The sequence below is a fragment of the Danio rerio genome, chromosome 4, assembly GCF_052040795.2.
Source record: "Danio rerio strain M-AB ecotype USA chromosome 4, GRCz13ab, whole genome shotgun sequence".
Classification (NCBI taxonomy): domain Eukaryota; kingdom Metazoa; phylum Chordata; class Actinopteri; order Cypriniformes; family Danionidae; genus Danio; species Danio rerio.
This window is the reverse complement of record NC_141024.2, coordinates 41,457,454-41,470,738: the sequence shown is the minus strand read 5'-3', so window position 1 is coordinate 41,470,738 and position 13,285 is coordinate 41,457,454. Positions and strand designations below refer to the sequence as shown.

Genomic DNA, 13,285 nt, shown 5'->3' with positions numbered 1-13,285 from the left:
ATGTAGAGCATTTATGAATCCTAGTTACTGACTCGTAATGAATGAGAGTGATCAGACATTTACTGAAGCATTATTAATGCACAGTTGTGCTGGTGAACATCAGTTAATGCACTGAGAGTCAACAAGAACTAACAGAGAACAACTTTACTGTCATCAACTAACATGAACAGATCAATAAATACTGGAATAAATGTGTTTTTATTGTTCAGTTCAAGTCAAATCATGAAGAAGAAGAGCAGAAACAAACGTCACACTTCATTTCTCCTTTATTCATTGAGCTGCTGGATTTCTCTACAGTTGATTCAAGATTTGACAGAGATTCAGACAGGATTCAGACATTTCCATGTTCATCATCACATTCTAATATCAGCAGTGGATTTGACATTGACTTTTATTATTTGTGCTCAAACAACAGAGAAACAATGAAGAAGATCAATCTGTAGACAAGAATGAGCTGATCTGAACACAGCAGCATCCTGGAGGACACTTCATCAACATCAATGATGACACTGATGAAGACTGACACACACACACAGACACACACACACACACACACACACACACACTCACACACACACACACACACACACACACACACACACACGCACAAAACAGTGAACACATACACACACACACACATACACACGTGTTCTCTCTCTCCCACACACACACACACACACACACGCATGCACGCACGCAAACACGAACACACACACACAAACAGACTTTCTCACACACACACACGCACATAACAGTGAACACAAACACACACACGCACACAAACAGACTCTCACACACAAACATGCACATGGACACACACTGTCTGTCGTGCACACACACACACACATGCGCACACACGCTCACACACACAAATCCAAACTCTCTCTCACACACACAAACATAGACACTCTCACACTACACTTGCACACACAGAGCAGTGAACACATGCACACACACACACCCACACACACACATTGTCTGTCGCACACACACACACAAAAACAGACACTCTCACATGCACACACACACACACACATACTTTCTCACACACAAGCATGCATGCACACACACAAATACAGACTCACACACACACACACACACACACACACACACTGCTGCTGACTGCTCCTGCAGAGGATTCTGGGTAAATCTCTCGTCAGTCTTCAGCTCAGTTTTACTGATGATCCAGAATAAAGCCAGAACCCAGCACAGAGCGGCTCAGTGAATGTGGTCTGGACTGAGTGGATGAGGCTCATTGTGTCTCTATAGATGTTGTAGAAGATCAGAGTTCCTGCACTGTGATCCACAAACACTCCTATTCTCCTGCTGAGCGGCTCCACTGGGAGTTCAGTGCGTGTATTATTGTGTCTGAATGAGAAACTGGAGGAAGAGCAGAACAAACTCCAGGACTGAGCATTACGTCCAAACCTACTCTCATCACCTTTTCCCTTACTGTTGATGCTCTTATATGACACTGATATACTCACACCATCATCTCCACTCCAGTCAATCTCCCAGTAACAGCGTCCACACACACTCTCTATGCACAACACCTGAAGACGATCATCAAATCTGTCTGGATGATGAGGATACGGCTGATTCTCTCTCACACGCTTCACCTCTCTGTTCTCCTCAGACAGAATGAGTTGAGTGTGTGCTGTGTTTGGATCCAGAGTGAGGAAACAGACATCTGAACACAAGAACACACACATTTACAACCACAGCTGTGTGTGCGTGTGTGTGTGTGTGTGTGTGTGTGTGTGTGTGTGTGTGAGAGATAGAGCGAGAGACAGAAAGGAGGAGTGTGTGTGTGTTTACTGCTGTGTGTGTGTGTGTGTGTGTGTGTGTGTGTGTGTGTGTGAGAGAGAGAGAAAGGGGGAGTGTGTGTGAGAGAGAGAGTGTGTGTGTGTGTGTGTGCGCGCGCATGTGTTCACTGCTGTGTGTGTGTGTGTGAGCGTGAGAGAGAGAGGAAGTGTGTGTGTGTGTATGAGAGAGTGTGTGCATGCGTGTGTGTGTTTGAGAGAGAGTGTGTGTGTGTGTGGTCCTACATTTGTGTGGTCCTGCTGTAATCCTCTTCTCTCCTCCATGATCCAGACTGTAAACACACACAGATTCACATTCAGTCAGTACACAAACATCAGCTTACAACACACACCAGGGCCGGATTAACCAATGGGCCTTATGGGCACAGGCCCAGGGGCCCGTGCGCACTAGGGGCCCCTGCGAGGGGGGAGAAAAAAAGATAATTTCGGAGTGTCTTTTTAGGCTAATTGCAAATAGCGCATCTAGTTGGAATAAGCTATTCAGGGTTTACGCCCATCGATGCCTGATTGATAGAGACAACATGAGTAAAGAGCTGTTAAACAATACAGCCGCAGTGGCGCACCTAATAAGGCGCAATGCTTCATCGTTTGACGAGATTGATCATCAAGTCGGTTCGAATCCACCATCAGCTGAACCCGTGCTACTTTTTTTTTTCTCCCCATTACATATCAGATTGGAAATATATTTATTTTTAACAGGAAGGAAACATTTTTAAAAATAATGCAAATTGTGGGTATTTAATAATGTTTAGCCTTATTATAGGCGCCTGCCGCGCCTCCCTCTCTGCAAAAACTATATTGCTCAGACGACTGTATTTCCTCTGAGCAAAAAAATCGCGATCACATATTAATATTACTATTATATTTAAATTGCCTTTCTTTCTTTACTAAACAGAATGCTGTAATTGGTCAAGCGCGGAAACGTCAGTTTTGTAATAACCCGCACTAAACTGAGCGGACTTTAGTGTAAAGTTATATCTGTCATAGATCAAAAATGAGTGGACAAGTGGATTTAGCAAACGCGAGAGAAAGAGGAGAGGAGGCATCTTTATTACCTCCATGAAGTTGGCACCCCATAAAAACAAATAATCCCCAAAACTATGCCATTCGTTTGTGCTACGTTTGTGCTGATTTGTGCCGCAAAAACGAACGTTTGTGCTGGTTTGGGGTCTGAGATATTAAGCATTATTTTTTTAACCGTGTGACGTCACTCTCCACCCCATGTTGCGCAATTGACTTCAAAACAGCACGGGTCGTTTGTGCTCGGTTTGTGCTGGTTTGTGCCGTTAAAACGAACACGGTATCTGTTTTCCTCTTTTAGATATAAGCAAAATATTTCGGGAGCCGTGACGTCACTCTCCACCCCATTTCCTCCAATACGCACAAAACTGGTATCATTCGTTTGTGCTGGGTTTGTGCTGGTTTGTGCCGTTAAAATAAACACTTTATCTATTTTCGTTGTTTAGATATAATCAAAATATTTCGGGAGCCGTGACGTCATTCTCCACCCCATGTTGTCTAAATCACACCAAACTGGTCTCATTTGTTAGTGCTCGATTTGTGCTGGTTTGTGCCGTTAAAATAAACACTTTATCTATTTTTATTGTTTAGATATTGCCTTATCAAAACATTTCGGGAGCCGTGACGTCACTCTCCACCCCAGGTTGTCTAAATTGCACAAAGCAGGTGTCATATGTTAGTGTCATATGTTAGTGCTGGTTTGTGCCGTTAAGATAAACGCTTTATCTATGTTTATTGATTAGATATTGCCTAATCAAAACATTTTGGGAGCCGCGACATCACTCAGCGCCCCATTATTTCCTCTAAATTGCACAAAACAGGTGTCATATCCCAGACAGCACACATACGTTGGGCCGACGTCGGCCGAAGGTCAACACGTCGGCCCCTTTAATTCTAACATCGGTATATGGTCGGCCAAACATACGCATGATCGTTCGGTCGTGTGTTCTATTGTTCCAGCTCAACAAACGTCGGCTCTGCATCGGTTAACGACCACAGGCCGACGAAGCACTTCATAAGCACTTTATCTTTCATGCCCATGAAACAATCCGGCAACATATTTGGTTTACAATTAAGTTTTTGCGTGCATAATAAATTAGACAAACGCGAGATGCATCATGTCTACTGCGTCGGTCGGTCCAGCTTTAAATAGCCTACATCCATGCAGTAAAACTGACCAAAATGCCTACAATACATGATTTCAATTCATTAAAATATAAAAAGTTTTATTGTTATGCTTAAATAATGAAAACGTTGTTTTTCTGGTGCTAACTGCTGTTTGCTTTTTTTTTATTTTTATTGTGGCTTTTTCTAATACATTTCCCTGTGTAAAAATCAAGTATGTTCTGCATTTCGGCTGTTTAATTAAAATAAACACCTTTTTACAGAGTAACATCTTTGTTTTATATATATACTTGCATTTATATTTATTGGTTATTTATTTTTGACAGTGAATCTGATGCACAAATAAAGTGTTTGTTTTGTAACAGTTTAGTTGCCTATAAAGCTCGTCTTAAAGATAATAGCGTATATAAAACTGCTAAATACATTTTAAATTCAAGATATAAAATACAAGGTTATTATTTAAATTGTCTATGGAGTGACCATGTTTATAAATGTAATACTGCATGACTTTGATGTGCGCGCGCGCGTCTCATTCCAACACTGGAGCGGAGCGGAGAGGATGTTGCTATGGGAAACGAAGCTACAACACGACACGACACCACCTAAAAGACACAACACGACTTCTCTCAAGCTGCCGTTTTGACTGTTTTCAGGTAAGTTTAGTCCCTAAAACAAAGCAAATAATACATCAAACTGTTCCTCACACTTTTATTATTGGCAATTGATGAATATTCAGTTGAATATTATGTTATATAAGAGTGGTAAGTCTTCGTAAAAGTCCGTTAGCATATTAGCACCGGTAACGTTAGCGTCGGGGTAATATTACGTTAACTTACTTAATGTTAGCTCTTGTTAAACTTGTTTGTTAAAGTTTTGGCTTTTATTTATTCTTTATGTGTAGATGAAAGGTTTTGTCAATGTTTTATTGAATGCACTTCATATGTAGTCTAAAATACGCATTGTTACGTTACTGTAAAGGAACGTGAATCAAAAGTTCAATCGTGTTTTGATATTTCATGGTATCTTAAACAAATGTTAAGTAAAAAAGTGTTCTGTGGTTTCAGGAGTGAGAGAATAACCCCCTGCTACAGAAAATATAACACAAGATTCCTAAATTTCTGAAGGGAGCTGATCACAAAGATGCAGAAAAGACAGGTAACTTTAAGCAGAGGATTAATTCATATGAATTTCCATTGCACATCATTATGCACATGTTACATGTCTATATATTATGCATCTGTTACTTGTCTTTATTGCAGTTATTTTAAGAAAGTTTTGACATTGAAACATGTGAGTGGTATTAAATTTCACATCACATGATTCTTGAGAACTTAATAAATATGCAGATTTGCTGCTAATGAAGTAATATTTGTGATTTTCATTTTGTTTAATTTTTTATGATTAATTGATTTATTAAATCTTAGAAAAAAGTTTACACTAAATTATTTGTCATCACATCTGTTTTTAGCATTGATAGCAATCAGAAATGTTTCTTGAGCAGCAAATCAGCACCATTTGATAATCACCATTATATTAGTTCAACCTCAAGCACTAAATCAACATCTTAAAAAAAGATTTCTGAAAGATCAAGTGAGTAATGATGCAAAAAATTCAGCTTTACATCATAGCTATGAATTACATGTATATTTACACCCTTCACCCATCCCTTACACCTTAACTCATCCTCAAACAAGTCAATTTAAGCCCTAAATGAATACATTTTGATTTGTACAGGCATGATATGCAACTTGTATTCAGTCGTTTTGTTTTTTCTTTCTTTTGCTTTTGTTTTCCACATCAACTGAAAAGGAGGTCAAAGTTTAACCTAAGTGCCGTGTAGCTGATGAACATCTTTATATGTAAGTATATTTTTGACTGACTGCCAGACACTTGTCAAACAGTGATGAGCAAACGAGGGGCCGTTCTTTTAAAAAGATCAGGGAGATGCAAGTCTGGAGATTAATATACGTTTTAATTCAAAATTGATTTATCTGGAAATATTTCATAATGTTTTGAGATGTGCCCTATATGCATTTAGATGTCCATCCATTAGGGATGTAACGGTATCAGAATTTCACGGTACGGTAATACCTCGGTATCAATGTCACGGTACGGTATTTATTGAATCATTTACAGGAAAAAACAAAACTTATGAAAATACTCCAAAAAAGAGCCAAAAGTGTCAATGACATACAAATTAGCCATCTATCTGTAAGCTTTGAAACAGGAACTTCAATTTTAATAACAAAAAAATATTAAACCATGTAAAAAAAATTTAAGTTTTTAATTTAGTATTGTTGAAAACTCATCACATTCAACATTTAATCACTCACTCACTTAGATAGAGATGGGTTTAAAGGAAAATTATCATATAAATATAATCTGGTAAAAGCTGGTATCTCTGGGCATTTACAATGTCCCCTGCAACAGAAAAAAAACCTCTCATTTGGTACTGAGGTTTCTGGGACAAGAGAGATATGACTTATATGACTTATTTCTCGAGCGCCGAAAACGGAGCTTTTTGAAAACGCTGGAGAGGCCGTTTTCATTCTGAAACCTGCTGCTCCGTCTCAGTGTGGATGGGGAAAGACGGAGACATCTGAAAACGGAGGCGGGGCTGCAAACGTTCGCCTATCTGATTGGGGCTTTTCCTCAATATTAAGTAGCCCACACACAGTTCAGTCTCGCATCCTCTTCTTGTAAGTTAAGACTTCGCAAGTTTGATCAAGGCTGCAGTCTCCCCCTTCTCAGTTTGATATGAAAAACATACCGAGGACACGCGTAAATCTTCAAAGGGAACAGTGTACTTTATAACTTCATTCACATCACCTTGGCTACGTTGTTTCACTTTCTCAACAATAAAATGTAAACATGATTTAAGGAACTGCCTATTTCCTTTTTAATATTAGAAAACAGACAGCAGAAATGTTGAGGCGTCGTGCTGCATATATGAGCGTCATCTTCACTGTGAGGATATTTATAACAAAACGGAGCCATCTAACAACTACCTCCTTTCAATTTCAGTGAAAATACGAAACGCACCCTCACTTTTGTTGAATATCAGTTTTAATAATCGACAATTATAAAAGTATCACATACAATAAGTTTATACATTGTAGGAATTAAAGGCAAGCGATCAGTCAATGTACCTGGATTAATCATTAACTTATCTTTGCGCTTAACCAAAACATGTTACTCGTGAAGTAACTTAATAGATTCCAATGACCAAAGTCAGGGAATTGGCCTATGTCGTTAGATAAAGACAACAACATGAATGAAATATCACGTTTAGCAAATATAGTGAGATTAGATCCAGCGGAAGATGCTTGATGAGCAGTCCGACAAGCAGAGCTCTCATCTGGGTAGAAATGCTGGAGCGCTTGCCCGAGAGTGTCTGTGGTCACGTGATGTGCGTTTTCAGCGTTTTGGTGTGGACGGAGAGCTGTTCAGAAACACTGGGTAAAACGCGAGTGTGGACGCGGATCATTTTCATTCTACAACGCCGTTTTAAAACTAAAACGCACTCTTGTAAAAGGGGCCTTAGAGTTTTACAGCTCTTTTTGATCCCCGCTTCTAGCAGCACACTCCATTTCCGCATTACTGGATCTGTAGCGACAACAGACCGCAAGGGATGATGGTGATTGTAGTTTTCGCTACCTCCGGTTCGCTTCATTCGCCTGAGCAAATTTTCTCAGAAGACCTATAGTTTTACCGAGTCATGCGACTTCGGTAATATCGAAAAAAATTAATATTGCGGTATGACGGTATTTACAATACCGTTACATCCCTACCATCCATGTTTAAAATACTTTTAAATTTAACAACGGCTGTAAGTTATAAAAATGTTAAAGTAAATTGAGAAAACATTTTCATCAGTTTGACAACATACACAATCTCACAAATAGCATAGAAAAAGTGACAAAGCTGTCTTCTTTGTCTGTGTTTTATTACTCTCTTTCGCACTCTCGGCCACTGTATGTAACAGTAATTAGTATAATGTAACAGTAGACAGATGAGGAATGTGAATATGTAGTTTAACTTTAAGGAGCGTTACTACTGGAACCATTGTTTATATATATTATATTTTTATATATTTATATATATTTTTATATATATTTTTATATACATTATATATATATATATATATTATATATATATATATATATATATACATATATATATATATGTGTGTGTGTGTGTGTGTGTATATATATGTATATGTGTGTGTATTGATTTCCCTTTTAAAAAAATTAAGCAAAAAATTAATTATAAGGTAGATCAGCTCCTGACAGACATGTTAACAGATCAGTTTAACTCTTTTATTAAATTCATTCATTAATTTTCTTTTCTGCGTAGTCCCTTTATTAATCTGGGGTAACCACAGCAGAATGAACTGTCAATTTATCCAGCATATGTTTTACGCAGTGGATGCCCTTCCAGCTGCAAGCCATCACTGGGAAACAACCATATACGCTTATTCTCACTTATACACTACAATTTAGCCTACCCAATTCACCTGTACCCCATGTCTTTGGACTTGTAGGCAAAACCGGAGCACCAAGAGAAAACCCACGCAAACGCAGGGAGAATTTGCAAACTCCACACAGAAATGCCAGCTGATCCAGCCGAGGCTCGAGTCAGCATCCCTGCTGTAAGGCGACAGCACTACCTATTGTGCCACCACGTCACGCTCTTATTAAATTATATTTATATAATGTTGTGTTTCAGTACATGCTATTTTGGGAAGACAAAATATATTCATAAGCTCTCAGAAAATTCAATAAGAGAATTAACTGCACAATTACTTGAAATGTGTGGGATTACATTATTTGTTAACCCAAAGTGAGTTTCTCTTTCTTTGCAGTATTGGATGCCTGATTGCAGTTCAACTCCAAACTCAGTTGGACCAGCTGATCAGTGTCTTCAGTATTACCACAAGCTACTGGGCAGATGTGTGGACAGCTATGAGCCAAACTTGGTACGTTTGGTTTTTAGGTAATACCAGCGACAAAGTATTCAGTAAATTGCTTATAATAAAAGATGCTCACTGCTTACCCCTTATAGTTAAGTTGTTTGCAGTTTCATTGTTGTAAAAATACCATACTTTTTCCTTTTTTTTATCAGCAGGTGGAGAGACCGTCTGGACAGCAGAAACAAGACAACTAATCATAGTTGAGTTGAGATTAGTATTATTAACTTGACTAGTTTGGTTGCAGACTTGTTCAATACTTAACAATTTGTATAAGTTACAAGATCAATGGTCCTGCTATCAATGTTTTTGTAACTTAAATTCATTACAGTTTAGATACAATCAAATGTCCAAACCATCTCTGAGTGAATGACATCAAGGAAACAGGATCAAAAGATCATTCATTATAGACCGTTTCATAGGTAACAGCACATCCTTTGTGAAAAAAGATATATTTTTGTGTCATCATCACAAGACAAAATACATTTCAACTGATTTCAGTTGGTTATATTTTTCAGGTCCTCCTGATCATTCTGTTCTCCTGGTTGTGAGGATGTGCAGAGGCTGTATTTGTCAGTGTTAAAAGACTTGTGCAGCTGTATCCAGACATACAAGCAGCCGACAAAGAGTTCTGGAGCAGGACAGACAGGTAGTTCACAGTGGCTAGGCTAGAAGTTTATACTTGGGTGGCCAGAAAGTGGCCTCCGCTATTTTGGGGGGTCCATACAAATACACCAGTGTAAGCGATACTATTGCACTGAAAAAATTAAATGAAAGAATTAATTAATCGGTTGAACACAAAATATTTTAAAGAAAGCTTAAGTATCAAGGTGGCAAGCTGGCTAATACAGACTCGTAAATGTTTAGTTGTTAAGATTAGTTAAATACTAAATCCTATACTTGAGACCTGCTGCATATACAGCTTTAACTGAACTAAATTTAACTAGAACTACACCAGCATTCCAAGTGCTGTAGAGTAGCTTTTTGCACTGGTGCATCTAAAATGTTTGATGGCATTGCATTTAACACTGCAATTTTACATGTTAATTTTTTTAAAATCACAATCCATATAGGCAATATTGACTTGTAAATGATTAACTAAAATCGGGTCAACACACATTATGGGGATTGTGTGTAGAATTTTGAGGAAATTAATGAATTGAATCCATTTTGAAATAAGACTGAAACATTAAAAATGTGGAAAAAGTGAAGCGCTATCAATTCTTTCCGGATGCATTGTATATGGTTTTTAGCACGTTATCAAAGACTTAAAAAAAATAGTCCAACATTATCTACAGCAGCAAAAGACCCTCCACATCAAAAGCTACTGGTCAGCTCACGATTCAGCAAACATCTGAAAAACAAATAGCTTATTATGCCTTCACAAGAAATCAGTGTTTTTGAGTCTAATGAAGATAGTACTATTTTATTAAATTATTATTTAGCCTGGCATGTTTACTGTTACAAAATATTTTAAATGTTTCTTAAAATAAAACATATTGTGTTCAATGGGGAAAAAGTAGCTGTTTTTTACACAGAGATAAAAAAAACACATTTCAGAGCAGTAATCGCAATACTGTGAAACTGTGATATTTTTATCCAAGATTATACCCTCAGAATCTTATACCTGCCCATTCCTAGCCAGTTACTTAAAGTAATCAGAGTTTTTTTTTTATTTTATTTTTTTTTCAGTTGGCCTATATTCTGTTTTTCTATGTTCTTGGAAATGCTGCTGTGCATGAAAATGTGACGATATATTCAGGTTCTATAGTTAATTCTGAAATAAATCTTAAAATGAAACAATATTTAAAAATGCAATATTTAATGTGTCAGACACTAAATAAACATGTCAATTCATTTATATTAATCTGATTCCTTAACAGGGCAGCACGGTGGCGCAGAGGGTAGCACGTTTGCCTCACAGCAAGAAGGTCGCTGCTTCGAGCTTCGGCTGGGTCAGTTGGCGTTTCTGTGTGAAGTTTGCATGCTCTCCCCATGTTGGCGTGGGTTTCCTCCGGGTGCTCCGGTTTTCCCAAGTCCAAAGACATAGGTGAATTGGGTATGCTAAAATTGACCATAGTGTATAAGTGTGTGTGAATGAGTGTGTATTGGTTGCAGCTGGAAGGGCATCCACTGCGTAAAACATATGCTGGATAAGTTGGCCTTTCATTCCGCTGTGGCGACCCCAGATTAATAAAGGGACTAAGCCCAAAAGAAAATGAATGAATGAATCCTTAACATATCAAATTAACCATTTGAGCGTGCTTAGTGTGGGGTATGTTGTGCCATTAAATTGTCAATAGGTTTTATTTTTTCTACATTTTAAATCTGCTTTAGCTTTCTTCTTTCTTATAAACCTGGAAATATAATATTTATATATATTTTTTGGTTTTTAACAAATTGCTTATTTTATTCTTAGATTGGTGTACGCTGATGGTCTGCTGAGAATTCTGCTGAGTTAAAGGGATCCTCCTGTCAGACAACCTCTCCAAAGTACAATACGACTAGTAAGTAACATCTTAAACATACACTACTGTTTCATAGCTTTTAGGTTGGTATGGTAAATTCTCTTCTGATAGTGTCAGCTTTATTTAATTAATACAGTCAAGCAGTAATTCTGTAAATTTAATACAATGTATATAATTAATAGTGTCACATGATCCTTCTGTAAATACAGTATTCCAATGTACTGATTCTCTCAAGCTGTTTTTTTAAATATAAAACAATTTAAATAAACATTAGTATTCTTGATGTATGACAAGTTTATTTTTAAGAGCATAGTATTTATTTGAAAAAAAAAAGTTTGCTCTTTGATGATTGCTAACAATCAGACATGTTTCTTTAGAACAAAAAGAATTTGTGCAAAAAAGTATTCTCACTGAGCGTTGTCCAACTGTGGTCCAACACGTCATTTAAGTTTTCAAATAAGCCTAAAAGACTTGATTAGCTGCATCAGGTGCATTTAATTAGAGAGTTGAATATATAATTTCTTTATATATCCTCCTCTATAACCTACATATAATAGAAGTTGTTTGCTGAAAAACCTTTTTGTAGCAGAAATAAAGCTATGATTAGGCCCACCCGGATTTTTCGCAGAACTCCGCAGATGTTTAGCCTATCATTAATTCTGTTTATTTACTTGAGTAAACGTGTGTAAATCTATATTTATTCAGTTTTTTAATTATTTCAGTAATATTATTGACTAATGTGAAAATGTTCATCTGATTTATGTACAATGCAGTTTGTACAGTAATATTTTCTGTCTTACTAGATATGTTATATGAAAAACTTGCTTTATTTACCAAATAAAGTGAATCTAATTGGATTTGCATTTTAAACATTAAATAAAATTAAAAATATATATTATTTTTTTATTTCATATATTAAGGTTTTAGTTATGATACTCCCAAAATAATTCCGCAGAATTCCACCATAATTTTCAGCAGAAATAGCAAAAAACATCCGCAGATTCCTCCTGGCCCTAGCTATGGTATATTAAATGTGGTGTACAGTGTGACATTTTAGTTGACGAAACTTACTTTAATTTGCATGTAATGTGGTATCTGAAGATTAGACATATATTTAGATACACATTTATATTAACACAATGATACTAAAAAACAAAAAAAACTTTCATTATGATTTCACAAGGAATTTAACTTTCAAATGGCTTTTCTGAAAATTAGTGCTCAGACACACTCTTTAAGTTTAAATTAAATTACACATTTTAGCTAGGCACTTGCATAACACATACTCCAGTTATATGTCATGAAAAAGATAATATATATTTGTGGTAATATGAACTGCTGCAATGCTAATCTTTCTCCTTTTGGTTTCTTGCTTTATTTAAGGGTTCCCACTACAAGGATTAGATTTGGCTACTGCAGTCGCGGTTTGGGCCAGCCTCACTTGTGAAGACTAAAGATGAAGACAACATACAAGAACAATTTAGAGGATGGCGACACACTTTTTATTCCACCTATATATCCCCTTTTATGTGTAAGCAACATTCCACAAGATAAAACAAAATTAAATGACAGGTTATTTCTTTTAATTTTGTCTGTTTTCTTGGAACATTGTACACAATTTACAACCAGTTTTATATATATATATATATATATATATATATATATATATATATATATATATAGGTCAGAGCAAGAAAATTTTATTTTTTCTTCTGGAAAAAGTCTTATTTCTTTTATTTCGGCTAGAATAAAAACAGTTTTGAATTTTTTAAAAAACATTTTAAGGTCAATATTATTAGCCCCTTTAAGCAATTTTTTTCGACTGTCTACAGAACAAACCATTGATATACAATAACTTGCCAAATTACCCTAACCTGCCT

At 36.7% G+C, this 13,285-nt stretch overlaps 1 long non-coding RNA gene across 1 annotated transcript in view; it reads right to left on the bottom strand.

The window, feature by feature from the left end:
- Positions 1 to 248: 248 nt before the first annotated feature.
- Positions 249 to 13,285, bottom strand: part of LOC110439537 (uncharacterized) — a 57,768-nt gene continuing 44,731 nt past the window's right edge. The window contains exons 10-12 of the long non-coding RNA XR_015942719.1: positions 2,049 to 3,865; positions 1,488 to 1,690; positions 249 to 1,380 (exon numbers count right to left, since the gene is read on the bottom strand). This is a non-coding gene — a long non-coding RNA (uncharacterized LOC110439537). The remainder of the gene's footprint in view (positions 1,381 to 1,487; positions 1,691 to 2,048; positions 3,866 to 13,285) is intronic.